A 16,049-nucleotide genomic window follows, 5' to 3' on the forward strand; every position below is an offset into this window, starting at 1 on the left:
ACACCTGCTCAGAAACCTTCATGGATACTTACACTAAGGTATTAGAACCTGAAGTGAATTTCACAGTAAATTGCTACCTAACTAGATGCCAAGCATCATACAGATTTGTACAACCTGCAAGTTTCCTGATTCTAATTGTGAGTCTGGGGGCTTATCACAAGGTCCTAATCCTATCATAACATAGCTGGTTAACAGGGAAACCCGACACGTTTGCTAGCCGATGCCAAGTACTATGAATCCGTGAAATATTCTTAAATCCTATCGAGCTTAATCCCACGTGTTTGAAATGGACACCTAAAAATAATTTTGAAAGCCAGAGGGACATAATGGAGTTTACTCACAGAAAAAAAAAAGGTTCAGATTATTTCTATGAATAGTTTTATCATTTACCTAAGAGGCAGAATTTATAATTTTTGGGAGAGAGGTTTGCTCTGCCTGCAAGGGCCAAAAGATCTGTCACAATACCATGGAAGGCACTGCAAAATAAGATGTGGAAATAAGCTATGATTATTTTATGAACTTGTGGGATATGAAAAATAAATGAGCTCTAGAATAGCTTTACTGAATTTCTTATAACGTATCAGCTGACACAAGAGACACTGCAAAATCCAGAGTTAGAATAAAGGTATAGAAATGCTTTAGCGTTAGAAAAGCAACACAAATTAGTGCTTTTTAAAATAAGCTTTCAATGCTGCTGATACAACTCCAAAGTTAAATGTCATTTTTTAAGACTCTCTCTTCCTCCAATTTCTGTACAAATGATCACTGACCACAGCCACTGGTTATCCATCTTGTAAGTATTCTTCCAGGACTAGCTGTGGTAATTCTTTAAACCTCGGCTATATGACTTCAATTTGCCAAACCCAGTTTCACTCCTTTCCCCTTCATAACACCTTGGAGCCACGTACAATGACCGCTCTCACACATTCCTGGAACTTCCTCCTCAGCTGCCAGGACTCTGCTGTCTCACGAGCACCCCCGCACCCGCTGCCCAACCAGACCCCTAGGCTCAGGCACACAGCTAGGCAGATCTCCCCTGGGCCCGCAACGGTGCAATGAAGCCCTGGAATCTCTTCCCTGAGCATTTAGAATTGGGAGGCGGAAAGGCAGGGTCTATGAAGCCAACTGGCAGGGGTTACAGACTCAGGACAAAGGCAGAGACAGTAGCCGCGCTGACTCCTGTCGACTTTCCAAACACTGGTGGGCCCAGCTGAAGAAACCACCTTGGATCCCATGGAGGCCTCCTCAGAAATCCGCCTTCAATTAAGCCATTTCAATGGGTTTATTGGGTTGATTTCTTTCAACCACCAAATGGTCTCTAAGACATCCTCCTTCCTCTCCAATAAATTCTTTTGCAGGCACATTCTCCCTTACCTTTTCTTTTAATGTGCCCATGCTGCGGCTCTGCTTTGAGCTTCTTATTCTGCCCCACGTGTTCTCACCCATCCAGTGGCTTCCATACCAGCCACATGGCAAGCACACCGTGAGTGATTCTCAGATCTCTTTCTACACTTCTGCTGTAGACTAAATGTTTGTGCCCCCCCCCCCAAATTCATATCTTGAAACTCAATACCCAACGTGATAGTATTAGGGGTGAGGCCTCTGGAAGGTGAATGGGTCATGAGGGTGGAGCCCTCATGAGATTACTCCCCTTTTATAAAAGAGACCTCAGAAAGCTCCCTTACCCCCTCTGCCGTGCAAGGACACAGGGAAAAGATGACCACCTACGAATGAGGAAGCGGGCCTCAGCAGACACTGAATCTGCCAGACCTTGATCTTGGACTTCCACTTCCAGAACTGAAAGAAACGTCTACTGTTTTATCCACCCAATTTTGGTAGTTGTTATAGGAGCCCCAATGGACTGCAACAACTCCTAATGGTGAGGTGGGCACTGCCAGACGGATGCAGACACAGGGCACTACCCTGCCCAAGTCCTGGCCTGTCCCTATGAGGAAGGGACCAGTTTGTCAACATCAACAGAAAATCACTCCAAGTAGTCAGGAGTACCAACAGGAGCACCAACACTCTTCAGAGAAACCACCACCGGCTCAGAGAGGCAGAGTCTAGTCCAAAAGACAACTACAATATTATCCAAAGTTAGGGTCATGCAATCTTAAATAACTCCATGTAAAAGGCGTCAACCGTCCAGTCTTAAGCTAGACAGCCATTCCCTAATCATAAACAACTTATAAATGTAGAATTATACTCCAAGAAAAACCTACCACGTAAACACTGATTTTAGCAACAGACCTGTGCACGGTGCCCACTCACTCCTATAACAAAGAGTACATCTGCATCATAAAAGCATCTTCAGAAGAACTACATGTCTGTCCTGTAAGCCTTTTACACTCAGCACGTCCAAAACTCAATCTGTCATCTCCTCACCAAAGCAACTACATTCTCAACTACAGGAAATGGGCCCACCAGCCCCTCAGCTGCCCGAGCCAGAAACCTGGTTATCAGCCACCCTCCTTCCTCTCATGAAGTCCTGTCCACTCGATCTCCTCTCTACCTCCTGAATATATTCCCCATTCCACCTATGCCGTCTCGGCTGTATTTGTGCCACAGTCATCTTCCCCTACAAAAAGCCTCCAGTCTCGCCTCCTCCTAATCCATTGTCCACCACAAGGTAATCTTTCTAAGATGTAAAATTGGGGGTGGGGGTGCTGCCTGGTGGCTCAGTCAGTTGAGCGTCTGACTTGATTCTGGCTCGGGTCAGCATCTCACAGTCCTAAGATCAAACCCCACATTGGGCTCCATGCTGGACGTGAGGCCGGCTTAGGATTCCTTCTCTCTCCCTCTGCCCCTCCCCTGCTCACATGTGCATGTACACACTGCCTCTCTCCAAAAGAAAAGAAAAGAAAAGAAAAGAAAAGAAAAGAAAAGAAAAGATAAAATAAAATGTGTAAAATGGGTTACTAGTACCCTGCTTAAAGTTCTTCAAAGGGCCCCAGTAACTTTCAGTGTAATTTCCAAATTTATTCGTAAGGTTTTTAAACTTTGAACAACGTCAGCTCCTACTTACCTCGTGGTTCGTCTCTCACCGCTGCCCACTCCAATTCTAGTTCCCCCCACACCAAGTCTCTTCAAGCTCCTCAGACCTTGTTTGCTACTATGCCTTGACTACTACCCTCTTCTCCCCACACTTTTTACCTCCAGGCCGTAACACTAGCTGTTCCCTTCATTTACCTTCGAGCTCACCTTAGACATCACTTTTCCTAGGAAGACTGGATTATGTGCGATGTCTTCCCATGTGCTCCCAGAGCCCTTCCATGTCCTGTAATCTATCTCCTCTTACCACACTTGAATTTGTCCACTAAAGCACATGTTACTCCACATCCACACTACCCACTGCAGGGCCACAATTACACTTGATAAGGGGATGAATCCATGTGCCTTGATGGTAACCTCTGCAGCCTCACGCGTAACGCATCCCCCTCCCTCCCCACGCCGGTACCCAGGGCTCCACTCTGTTGACCCGTTCACAGGCCCTGCACGATAGCCATGCTCTTGGTGCTTCTGCCTATGGTCCAGCTGGCTGGACATCCTCATCCTGAAAGACTCCATTAAATGCAACTTGCTCTGTGACCAGATCTGTGTGTTCGAAACACAGCGAGTTAACATGAAAAGAAATCCCGTGGCCCATGTTTAAGTTTCCGCATTTATTCTACAGATATAAAATTAGAAATGAGATCTATTTTTATTGTGCAAATTATATTGCTAGAAGCAATTTTCCTCCAAATGCCGAAAGCAACAAAATTCATTCAAATTTATTCTAAATGCATCACTCAAAAATGTTCAGATATTAGTTTTTAGAGTACATTTTAGAGTATGCTTTAATAGAGGATAGGGCTTATCTATTTCTAAAAATGCACATACCTATTAACCATACAACAAACATATGTCCTGCATATAATGTACTTTCAAAAAGTAAATATTCCATTATAAATATAATAAATATAAACTTGGAAAATATAAGTAAAAAATGTTAAATCACCCAACATCCTACCACCTAAAGTCCGTAATTTTTAAGATTTTCATCTAATTTCTTTTCGACATCTTTCTATCATAGGTTTTTGAGGAGGGTTGTTGGGATTTTTTATTAAGAGTATGAATCATGCCATGCATGCAATTTTGTATCCTGCTTTTCTACCACTTAACACTGTCACAGGCATTTTAATAGTCATACACTGTCCACTGGATGTACCACAACTTAATCATTCTGCAAATGCACCCTAAATAATAATTCTATGATACACATCTTTTGTTCTCTATCTAAAAATATGCCCTTGATGGTTCTTATATCAAGGAATATGAATACTCTGAAGGCTCTTGATACATAGAGCCATTGTAACATAATAGGACATTTTCACCGCATCCTAAGTACTAAGTATTGTAATTTCTTAGTCTAAATTTAGGCCTTCGTTAAATTGTGAGAAATTGTAACATCCTAATTACAAAAGTAAATACTCGTTATAAAAAAAATTCAAACAATGCAAATACATGTGAAATAAAAAAGTCTCTCCTCTGCTTTTCCCTCAAAAGTAGTCACAGTTAAATATATTTTCCATGTATCCTTCTAGACCTTTTTCTATTTTTATTTAGAACACACACACGTATGAATATATTGTGTTACCTTACCAAAAAATGGAATTCAATTTGCCTTTTTGGCTCAATAACATATCCTAGGCATCCATCCAGGCTATGTCAATGCATACAAACCTACCTCTCTTTTTAAAAGTTACAGAACATTCCATAGTATAGAGGCACCAAAATTTCCATTTTTTATTATAAATGACGCTGCAATTGACTTCGTTCATATTAACCTGTGTTCTCTTACGAGAATATTACAGATCCCTTGAGGTGTATCTGCTAGATCAAAGCATGTTTTTTAAAATTTTTATAGCTTCTGTCAAATTGTTTTTTTAAAAAGGTAGATCCAATTTTGCATTCCCAACAAAGTATTAGGTACCTTTCTCTCCACACCTTCAAATATCTTTTTTAATTTTTGCAGATTAGCCCCCGTGAAAAAAAATTTAATTGTTTCATTTTGTTTTTTAACATTTATTTATTTTTGAGAGACACAGAGAGACAGTGTGTGAACGGGTGAGGGGCAAAGAGAGGGATATACAGAAAACAAGCAGGCTCCAGGCTCTGAGCTGTCAGCACAGAGCCCGACGTGGACCTTGAACTCAGGAGCAGCTGAGATCATGACCTGAGCCAAAGTCGGATGCTTAACAAAGCCACCCAGGCACCCCAATCTAGTTGTTTTAATTTTCATTTCCCTAATCACAAGTGATGCTGAAATCCTTTCTCTGAGAACTATTCTATGCTCCAATCATTTAATTGTTCATTCTGTTACTCTTTACCTCTCTGTACACATTACAAGCTTTTCCCCAGGCTATCACCTTGTAAATGTCTTTTGTCACACAAAAATATCAACTTTGATAATGATTAAATTTATTAATCTTTTCCTTACGATTTTGGGTCTTGGTCTTGCCTAAATGTCTACAAAAAACAAATCATATCTTCCAGAATACATCCTCCAACATAATTCCCTTTATTTTCTTCTAAAAACTTTACAGTTTTTCTTTTGTTCTTGAGGGTTTTTTTTGTTTGTTTGTTTTAGAGAGAGCGCATATATGCACATACTCAAGTAGGGGAGAGAAGCAGAGAAGGGGAGAGAAGCAGAGAAGGGGAGAGAAGCAGAGAAGGGGAGAGAAGCAGAGATGGGGAGAGAATCCTAAGCAGGCTCCACAATCAGCATGGAGCCCAATGCAGGATTTGATTCCACAACCCTGGGATCACAACCTGAGCTGAAATCAAGAGTTGGGATGCTCAACTGACTGAGCCACCCAAGCTCCCCTTGAATTAGTTCTTTAATCTACATAAAACTCATTTTGAATATGGGGAAGTAAAATCTTTCTTCCCAAATAGTCACTTATCCTTACACAATATAATGAACAATAATTTCCCAACTGTGTCAAAATACCAACTTTATTCTACTCTAAATTCCTATATAGAAATAGGTCCTATTACTGGATTCTACTTTGATCTATGTAGCAACCTGCCTATTCCTGCACTCAGCATTTATATTACTGCAGCATTACAGCATGTTTTGATATCTGGTATGGCAAATCCTCTATCATTATTTTTCCATTTAAAACATTTCTTGGCCCTTCTAGAACATTTACTCCTCCAGATGAATTTTAGAAGCAACTTATCAAGTGTCCAGAAGTAATTCTCACTGGAATTTCACGTGAAACTACATTAAAATTACAGTGTAACTTCTAGAATATTTCAGTGTTTACAATGATGCTTTCCCCTCCAATAACATGGAATGTTTGTCCGTTTATTTAGGTTAGCTTTTCAGTTGTTTAGGTAAAGATTTTTCTTCGTAAAGTTTTTGTGCATTTATTTTTAAGCATCTTCTGGTTTTGTTGCTCTTGAGAATAAAATCTAACTTTTCCGTATGACTAATGACAAACTATTTGATTGTTAGTGACAGTACACATCTTTCCACATCTTTAACAAATTATCCAGTGAACTGTCTGTCCACATCCTGTAACCACTTGTGTGTGGACTTATATTATTTTCCTCATTGATCCATGTGAGTTCTTTACATGCTGAAGGTATTAAGTCTTCACTTATGTTTGTCACAAATATTTTCCTACTTTGTGGTTTGGCTTCTAATCCTAGGGTTTTGTTTTCCTTCTCTTCTTATGTAAGTTTTAAATTTTTTGTAGTCTAATCCACTGATCTTTAACTACTAACAGATCTGAGTGCCCCAGAGTTACCAGGATCTAGACCTCTTTCCCTCACAACACCTGCACGGCAGATATTTTCTTCACTTAGAAGATTCTAGTTCAGGGGCGCCTGGGTGGCTCAGTTGGTTACGCGGTTAAGTGTTCAACTTCAGCTCAGGTCATGATCGTGAGATCTGCTGTCGGCACACAACCAGCTTCGGATCCTCTGTCCCCGCCCCCTCTCTGCCTCTCCCCTGCTCGCTATCTCTCTCTCAAAAGTAAACATTAAAAAAAATCCTTGAGTCTTCAAAAAAAAAAAAAGATTCTAGTTCAAGTCTGTTTGATTGATTACAAAGTCTTTGCCCACCTCAGCATACAGAACCCTCTTTTCCAGATGTTTAATATCTACTCTCACATTTTCTTTATGATTTAGGGGGCATTCGTGATGATTTATCATTTGCTATACACTCCCATGTGTATTTGGGGGGTGCTGGATAGATTCCAGTGACCTGTACAGATATTATAGAGCCAGCATGACACCGTTTAGAACGTGGCTCTATAACACATTTAATATCAGAGAGACCTTGTCCCACCTCATTACTCATAATTATTCTGTCCAGTTTATCCCAAAATGGATAGTTCTATAATGTTTAAACATCACATCCAAGAATACAGCCTATTTTTCCATTTAAGACATTGTCTCATATCTTTCAGGATATTTATGGTCTCCTCTGTGTAGACTGCACTTATCTTTATAAGGCTGTACTTACATGTTTTACGTTATTTCGTTGCACTGTGATCAGAGCCTGTTTGGGGTTTTTTGTTGTTGTTTTTTTTCTTTTCCATTTTAGTTTCTGCCTGGTTATTTTTGGTATTCAGAAAGCTATAGATTTTATATATGCATTGTGTACCCAGTCACTTCCTCAATTTTTGTCTGATAGTTTTTTGTCATTCTCATTTTTGCAGCTGATGGCATCTACAAATACTTCTTTTCATTTTGGATCCTTCCCTCACTCTTATTCCATGCATTACTGCTTTGATAAAACTTATAAACAGCTGTTAAATAATATCCTAATTTTTAATTTGACTCTAATACCTTTCTATTAAGTACAATGTGGATAACTGGTTTCATTTCTATGTATACTTTAGCATGAAAAAGTGCCCACTTCTTGAAAATAAGAAATAAGGATTTTTTAAATCAAACTATCTATCTGCCCATAGTTTAGTGGCCGTTTGAATTCACTGTGAACTCCAAGGGAAAGATCACCTCTCTTCCAGACAGACTTCTAAAACGGCCAACCTCATCTCCCTGACTTCCACTCTGCCCACCACCTCCACATTCTGCATGTAGCAGCTGGAGTGGCTGTTTAAAAATGCAGATCTGATTATGTCATTCCCCTGCTTCAAACCCAACCCTTGCAATGGTTTCCCATTTCACTCAGAATAAAATAAAACATCCTTAACCTGTCCTACAAGACCCTACATGATCTGGCCCCCTGCCTAGCCACGCTTCCCCCTCACCCACCAGAATCCATCCACAAGCCATTCTTTCAGTCCCTGGAATGGGCAAAGCTCTCTCCCCCTTCAGGGCCTTCCCACATGCCATTCCCCCGCCTGGAAAATTATCCCCGGCTTCACTCTACACTAACACCTACTCACCCTTCAGATCTCAGCTCAAATCTTATTTCTGCAAAAAAGTCTTTCCCGGGCCTTCTTTCCACCATCCAAAATTTGTTCCCCTTTTTATATACACTCTCTCGTAACCGGTACTCCCTAACTTTCCTGACAGATACCAACATTTGTGATTGTACGTGCAGTTGTGTGGTTGTTTACTCTCTGGTTCCCTCCACCCTCATAGATTATAACCTCCAAGAGAACAGGAACAAATTGATTTTGCTGGCCACACTGCAAGCATTCATATGTATCTGAATGAAATAAAAATACCTACAAAACCCCTCACTGTATTTCTTGCATCTTAAAATACCCACCACGTCATTGAATCGATATTTAAACGGTTAAAACTCTGATACTGCCTGCAAATTCAGTTAGAATACATTTACCCCAAGGACATAAAAGCTAACCTGAATCTGATGCCGCCACAGGAAAATACATACACAAATTTGTATCAGTAGGAAGTTCTGTTTTGCGTAGTGTTGTTTGCTGATACTTTATTCACAGTCAACTAACGTATATGTCTTATCTCTTAGAGCATGTACGACACTAGGAAAAATATGCTGTCAAATACTCTTCAAGAACTCTAACAGGTTAACGGTACTTAATAAGAAAATTACAGCAAAATCACAAACTAAAAAGCACTCAGAGTTGGTGATCTCTGTAACAGACACAGCCGGTCAAAAAAGACGTACACCACGCTGCAAATGAAAAAATCCTTTTGGATCACAAAAGCTAATAAAATCAGCATTTACATACCAGTTTACATCCTGCAAAGAACTTTCACATGCATCACGTCACTGAACTGTGAGGAGCAGACCCAGCAGGTATTAGCATTTATAGAAAAGGAACCGGAGGCTTAGAGTGACTGTCCTCCTCAAGGTCACAAGACTTGAAAGTAGTAGAGTCATGATTATACTGGGGGAGGGGCAGAGGTCCCACATGTAAATTTCTTAACCAAAGAGAACCCCCATCCTAAAGGCCTCCTCTCTGTAATTAGTGTAGCTCTGTGCTCCCTTCACTAAAATTTCATTTCACCAGAGAACCACCGCCAGAAGAGCTGTTTTAAATAAAGTTAAAATTTAAATGGCCATCAATCTGGGAAACAGCTAAATAAACTATGGTGTACCCAAACTACGGAACGTGATGCAGCAGCTCTTACAAACGAGTTAACACGCCCGATGCTGAAACCGGAAGATAAGAGTGCACCAGTCCTCGCTAAAACAAAGATAATACAAGTACACACGCGGAAACACATTTGAAAAGATCTAGAAGGATACACACCGACCATAAAATAGTTATCATCTCTGGAGACAGGGACCGGTAGTGACCATGTCTGTGTTATTTCCATTTTTACAAAGAAAATGCATTGCTTTACTTATTTAAAAAAAAAAAATTTTTTTTTTTTTAATTTAAATTAACCTGTGGGCTAAACAGAAAGGTCACTCTTCTGCTCTAAAAGCTATGCCTCCATAAAGGAAGTAGGGGCCTCTCTAAAAGAGAAGACCAAATAATATAAACGAAAAAAACGGTCCCATCCTGTTCAAACAAGAAACTGTCTAAACGTCACAGAACGCCCGTTTAAAAAAAAAAAAAAAAAAAAAAAAGCAGTAACTTAAAATTATTATTATTATTGTTTTGTTTTTTTTTTTTAGTACCTGGTCTCCTTTGTTGCAGCAAGACAACCAACAAACAAACTAGCAACTGGAAAGAGTACAGAGCGGGCTCCTCCTAGAGAGATTGGAGTCGTTAGAGTTCGGCAAGGAAGGGCTCACAAAGGAGCTGAGTTTTGAGGGAAATGAGAGGTGACTTGGCAGAGAGATGCGGGCAGATTAATCCGGATGGGAAAATGTCTGGGAGGTGGAGATACGGAGTTAATCAGGAGCAGGGGACAGTGAGCACACGGAAGTCAAGTCCTGAAAGAGGAGAGGATTCCTTTGGAGGTGGGAGCTGAGAGGGAGCTCGGCTGCGCGGCCATCCGGTTTACCTGGGTGAGAATCCGGCCCTTGTTGTGGTCAAACAATGGAGGAGGCGTCCAGCGGCAGCGGCGATCTGCGCTGGGGGCGCGAAGGCTTCCTCATCACCTGGGCAGGGGGCTCGGCCGGCTCTGCTGGGACGCAGGGCGCTCTAAAAACACACACACGCACACACACACACAGCATCACACCACGCAGCCGGGCTTCTCGGCGCCGCAGCCCGGCTCCCCGAGCCCTCGGCGCGGCCATTACCGCCTCTCCGGGGACCCGCCTGGAAAGGCTCCAAGGCGCGGCTCCACGGGCTTCGTAAGCGGTCTCGCTCCCCCTTCCCTCGGCTCCGACAACAATGGAGCCCGGCTCGGGAGTCCGGCTCCCGCGGGGCCTCCGCCCGGCCTCGCCCCTGCCGCTGCCCAGCCCTCGCCGCGCACCCCGGCCGCCATCTGTGACCCCCGCTCCCCGCTGCCGGCGCCGCGGGGCCCGCGCCGGCCCGCCGAGGCCCCGCGGCCAGGCCGCCCTCCGCGGGGCCTGCCCGGTGGCCGCCGCGCCGCCCGGCTGCGGGGGGGTGGGGGGTGGGGGGGGCGCTCTGACCTTTCCTACCGACGCCCAGGGGCCGGCCCCGGCCCGAGGCCCATCCTAAGTGATGGGTTGTTTTTCTTTTCTTTAACCCGCTCATCCTCCCTCCAAGCCGGAGCCCGCTCCCCTTTCGCCCCCCGCCCCCGCCTCGTTCCCGAAAAGAAATAGACTGCAGCCCGGCCGCCCGACAACTCACTCCAAGTGAGGGGTTGAAGCGCCCCAGGCCGCGGGCTCCGCGCACCCACCCTCCCTCTCCTCAAGGGACACCTCACAGGTGCGCCTCCGAGCCGCGCGCGCGCGCTCCGCACACCCAGACGCCTCCGGGGGACAGCGCGCGTGCGCACGCACGGGGCCGACGAGCCCCGGGGGAGCGGGGGCCGCACGCATGCGCGCCGTCCGGCCCTCGCCCCGGCAACCCCCCTCGCCTCCGCCCCCGTCGGCCGCCCGCGCGCGCCCTCCCCCCCCCAATCCCAGGCTGGTCCCGGGTACCCACCCCCGCAACCCCGGCCCTGCGCGCGCGCTCCCGCTCGCCCGCTCGCTCCTCCTTCCCCGCCCCACCCGGGCCCGCGTTACCCTGGGCAACCGCAGTGCGGCCGCACCTGAGCTCTGCGCCTGCGTCCCACCGGCCAGACCCTCCCTGCCCCTCGGTCCCGTCCCCTGCCCCACCACAGCCGGGGGAGTGGGGCATCGTCCCCTCCCCGCGAGGTGACTATCGAGCGGCCACCCCCGCCCTGCCCCGCAGACAGACCCGCCGCCGCGCCGGCGCCTCAGCCGTCCGCCCGGTCAGCGCGGCCTGGCCTCGCCGCCCCGGCCCCCGCTCCCGGCGTGCACCGCGGCGAGCGCTCGGGTGGGAGCCGGCGAGATGCGTTCGGCGGGCGGCGCCCACTGACCTCCCTCGGCCGCCCGGCCGGGGCAGGGCCGAAGCCGGGAGCCAGCCCCGCCCGCCGCCCCGCCCATGGGCCGCCAGCCCCCGCAGCCGCCCGCCGGGAGGACCGCGCCGAGGGGGGGAGCCGCCTGAAGGACCGCGACGGCCGCGCCCGCAGGTGAGGCGGGGCCCGAGGTGTGACCGAGTGCAGCCCCGCTCACCTGGCGGTACCTCTGGGGAGGCTCTGCGGGCGCCGGCGGGGGGCGGGGGCACCTGTCCGGACAGGAATTTATTTAGACTGTCTTAAAAGCCCTCGCTGCAGGGGGAGGGGGTCCTCCCGTCTCACCCCCAGGGCTCGCCGACGGGGAAGGGTGTCCCCTTGCGGAAACACCTCGGGGGGTCGGGGGACGTGCGGGAGACACGAAAAGGCGGAGAGGAGGGCAGAAATGAAGCGCAGCGACCCCCGCGCCGGCTGCCTGCGGCGTCTTGCAGCCCGTTATGGGGAGGGGGATGCCTTTGCCAGGGCTCCAGGCCAGGCTGCGGACCGTCTGCACCGCGCACCCAGGCCAATGCGATGGGGCAGGAGCGGCCGGCCCAGGGGCTGCTCCTGCCAGCCTCGGGGTGGGATTGTGGGGTGAGGGATCCGCATTGCAGGTGCACCAGGAGCGCCCGAGGGCCTGGCCCTGCTTTGTCTTGGGAGGCTGTGGGGAGGAGGCCGTCTGAATCCACATCGCCTTTTTAATGCGTTTTAACACACTGTGGACGTTAGAGACCCTCCCCATAAGTTATATTGTCTCTCTTTCTGATAACCCTTTACGTAAGTATCTACCTTACAGCCCTTTTCTGAAGCTTTGATGTGGGCTGGAGATTACCCCAAATAACGATTTGCTTGTAATTCCTGAAATTGAGCGTAATGCTAATATGCAGTAGAGCTCCAGGCTTGACTACAGAGCTGCCGTCGGCTACAGTGAGTGACTCTAGTTGATCTGACTTACGTGTTCCTGCTGACCTGTGTTATTTAATTTAAAGCTTTGATAGTTAGCAGTATGATCTATTCCAGTAACGAAAATGGGGTGACCTAAGAGGAGATATAATCGTGCTCCGTAATTTAGGTTGCAGTAATAGGTCTCATTGCAAAACACAAGCTCCGCGACCGTGGTACTTTATTATATTACGCATTTCCAGAAACCTACCTGTAAGAGTGTTAAAGCTAGAATTGCTGGGTTCTTTTTTAAGATTTTTAGGTTTGAGACTTCTATAAAGAGCATTGTTATTGTTTTACTAAATGGGGGCTTTTTTTTTTTTTTTTTTACATCGCCAAGAATTTGTCTGCATTTTTCTTGCTGTTGAATTGTAAGGAAAAAGATGCTCACGTTTAAAGTGACTTTTATCCCCAACGATGCTTTGAATTTATGTATTTCTTTTGGCTAAATGTTCATCTTACACGAAATATATTTTGGAAAAGGTTTATTTAAGACTTGTGAGATCTATACAAGTGTATATATGTGGGTCTACATATATATAGACACTCACTACTGAAGCACCTTAAAATGAAATAGTTTTGTTTCTCTGCATCATGTTGTAATTACTCAGTAAGTTTAGTTTACGTTTACAGTCCAAAGTACAAAACAGTTATTTGTGTGTGTCCGATTTTATTGTAGTACATGTAAACACATCAATCTAACAGGTCTCTTGGAAAATATTGTTAATTCTTATATAAAAAAACAAACAAATGAATCCTTTTACTTGAGACGGAAGATCATTTGGGTTCTTAACTCTTTCATCTGCGATTCATTGGATAAATTCATTTTAATATCATTACTTAAGCGGCAGAGGGCATTCGCAACAATACTGATGTTAACAACGTTGATGCTTTTAAGAAATGCTGATAAAGCGTTTTCTCCTATTTCTAACAAGAAAAGATACAGGCCTTTTTCTTCTGCCCGGAACAAGGTCAGTCAAAAAGTTCCTGATAACACAGTGGGCACACATTTTTTTAACTAAGACTAATTATATGTACTGAATTGGACATCCTTAAAGGTCATCGCCTAGGTGCCTTTATGGGCTTCACATGCCGAAGCTGCAATAAATGTTGTACTCAGATTGACATTCCAGACCAGTTAGGTAGGCGCTACCTTAATGACATCAATTTTCACATCTCCACCTTTGATGTTTAAACCTGCAGAAAGGTTTGGGCAGACAAGTGAATGTGCCCTAATTGTCTTCAGATATTTAAGGTCTGTCGTGCAGCAAAGGGATTGTATGTTCTATTTAGAGTAATTCCCAAGTACAGAAGCGACTGAGGAGTACTTATAGGAAGACAGATTTCACCTGGACATAAAAGCCAGCGTTGCTTATGGTTAGAACCTCCAGCTGTGGAAAGAAGGGGCTTCTCCTTCCCCGCAGAGTTTCCACATAAGCTGGTTCCCCAACCGGGTGTGGGAGAGGCTGCCTGGGGGGGGGGGGGGGGCGGGGGGTCTGGGGATTCCAGAGGCAGTGGATTGAAGGGCTCTGTGGCTCATTTTTCGTGTTTTTGTGCTGGCTTCTGCAGCTGTGGGCATAACGACTCCCCAGAACATCCCTGAGCCTTTGGAAGGTTTGTACTGGGGTGGAGACCAATCTGGTATCAGAGGTGATTGTGGTCCTCCTTAGCCTGTGTATGGGCTTTACAGGTAATAAGACGCTCTCACAGTCAAAAGACTTTTAAAAGGCTCTTTTTAATTATACGTGATTTGTATTTCTTCCTTCGGCTTTTATTTTCTATAACAAACATTTAATTAAGGGAAAATTACCCATTTCTCTAAAGACAAGCAGAAGAGGTTTTTTTTTTTTCCTTTAAAGCTCTTTCTAAAAAATGGGATGATGTCAGTCATTCTTGTCAGAGTCAGCAGGTTGTGAAGGTGAATAGATTTTCTTCTGAGCTGAAATTATTTTTTTAAAAGATACTGATTAAGGGCTGATTCTTGTGCTTGCTCTGCATTTTAGTTCATGTTTATTTCATTACTCAAACATGACTCAAATTTCACAGCAAAAAAAATCCAGTCATATCCACCTACAGGAAGTTGCACTGGACATTCTTCCAGTATGTCTGTGTTGTTTTTTAAATATATGTTGGCAGCTGAAGGTAAAACACAGCCGAGGAGAAATAGAATTAGAATGTACTGAAAAGATTAGGTGAATTTGAGCTTTGTGTTTGAAAAAGAAAAAGATGTGTCCTATTTGTGCTAAGCCAATCCTGGGAATGATGATCTATCAACAATCTGGATGATGATCTACCCATAATCAAGAAGAGGCTATTGGTTGTCAATAACGATCCATGTATTAAGTGGGTTGGTGGGGCCAGGACTCTGTCTGTGGCCAAGGAGCAGAGCAGAGCTTCCTGTGAATACCAGCGTACCCGAGCGAACGTTCTCTGCGCCAGGATTTAGGTGGAGCGTAATGGTCACGAGGCCGATTGAGTTAAACCGGCGTCTGAGCTCTCTGGTTGAGGAAGAAGTTAGAGGGAAAAACAATTCTGAATTAATGTATGCATGTGCTTAACCTTTCAAAAAAAAAAAAAAAACCTTTTAAAAATAGTTTCCTTCCTTAGTAGATGAGTTTGTCTCATGCTTTTTGTGCCTGTTTATCCACTAGCTGAATTTGGGTATGATTTATTTTATTTTTTTTTTTTTTTAATTTTTTTTTTCAACATTTATTTATTTTTGGGACAGAGAGAGACAGAGCATGAACGGGGGAGGGGCAGAGAGAGAGGGAGACACAGAATTGGAAACAGGCTCCAGGCTCTGAGCCATCAGCCCAGAGCCTGACGCGGGGCTCGAACTCACGGACCGCGAGATCGTGACCTGGCTGAAGTCGGCCGCTTAACCGACTGCGCCACCCAGGCGTCCCTGAATTTGGGTATGATTTAAATAAGACAAAGACTCGAACTTTGAACATGAAATACATTATTTATCTATGCTTTATGCATGAAAGCATGCGTGAAGGGAAAAGAGAAGCATATCAAGTTCTCTGGCCAACCAAAAAATAAAGAAAGCCTTATGTGTACTTTCTACTTTTGAAAAAAAAAATCACAGATGCCACTTTAAATGTTACAACTAAGACAGCAAATTATCAAGTAAGGCAGCCAGTTAGAAAACAGCCTTTTTAGAGGTCAAAGGTTGCATTTTAGAGCTCCTCACCACAGTCGCTGAAGCCATCACACAGCTAAGAACTTAGAAA

General features: G+C 44.9%; 2 protein-coding genes across 2 annotated transcripts in view; one reads left to right on the plus strand and one right to left on the minus strand.

Annotated features, from left to right (window-relative positions):
* Positions 1–11,321, minus strand: part of ZNF664 (zinc finger protein 664) — a 45,054-nt gene extending 33,733 nt beyond the window's left edge. Inside the window, exons 1-2 of the mRNA XM_086681491.1 lie at positions 11,163–11,321; positions 10,405–10,544 (exon numbers count right to left, since the gene is read on the minus strand). The gene's annotated coding sequence lies outside the window, so the exon portion shown is untranslated. The remainder of the gene's footprint in view (positions 1–10,404; positions 10,545–11,162) is intronic.
* A 478-nt stretch (positions 11,322–11,799) lies between these two features.
* The window catches only part of CCDC92 (coiled-coil domain containing 92), a 30,789-nt gene continuing 26,539 nt past the window's right edge, over positions 11,800–16,049 (plus strand). Inside the window, exon 1 of the mRNA XM_086681489.1 lies at positions 11,800–12,009. The gene's annotated coding sequence lies outside the window, so the exon portion shown is untranslated. The remainder of the gene's footprint in view (positions 12,010–16,049) is intronic.

Source organism: Puma concolor, chromosome D3 (genome assembly GCF_028749965.1).
Source record: "Puma concolor isolate L17-30 chromosome D3, mPumCon1.1.hap2, whole genome shotgun sequence".
Lineage (NCBI taxonomy): Eukaryota > Metazoa > Chordata > Mammalia > Carnivora > Felidae > Puma > Puma concolor.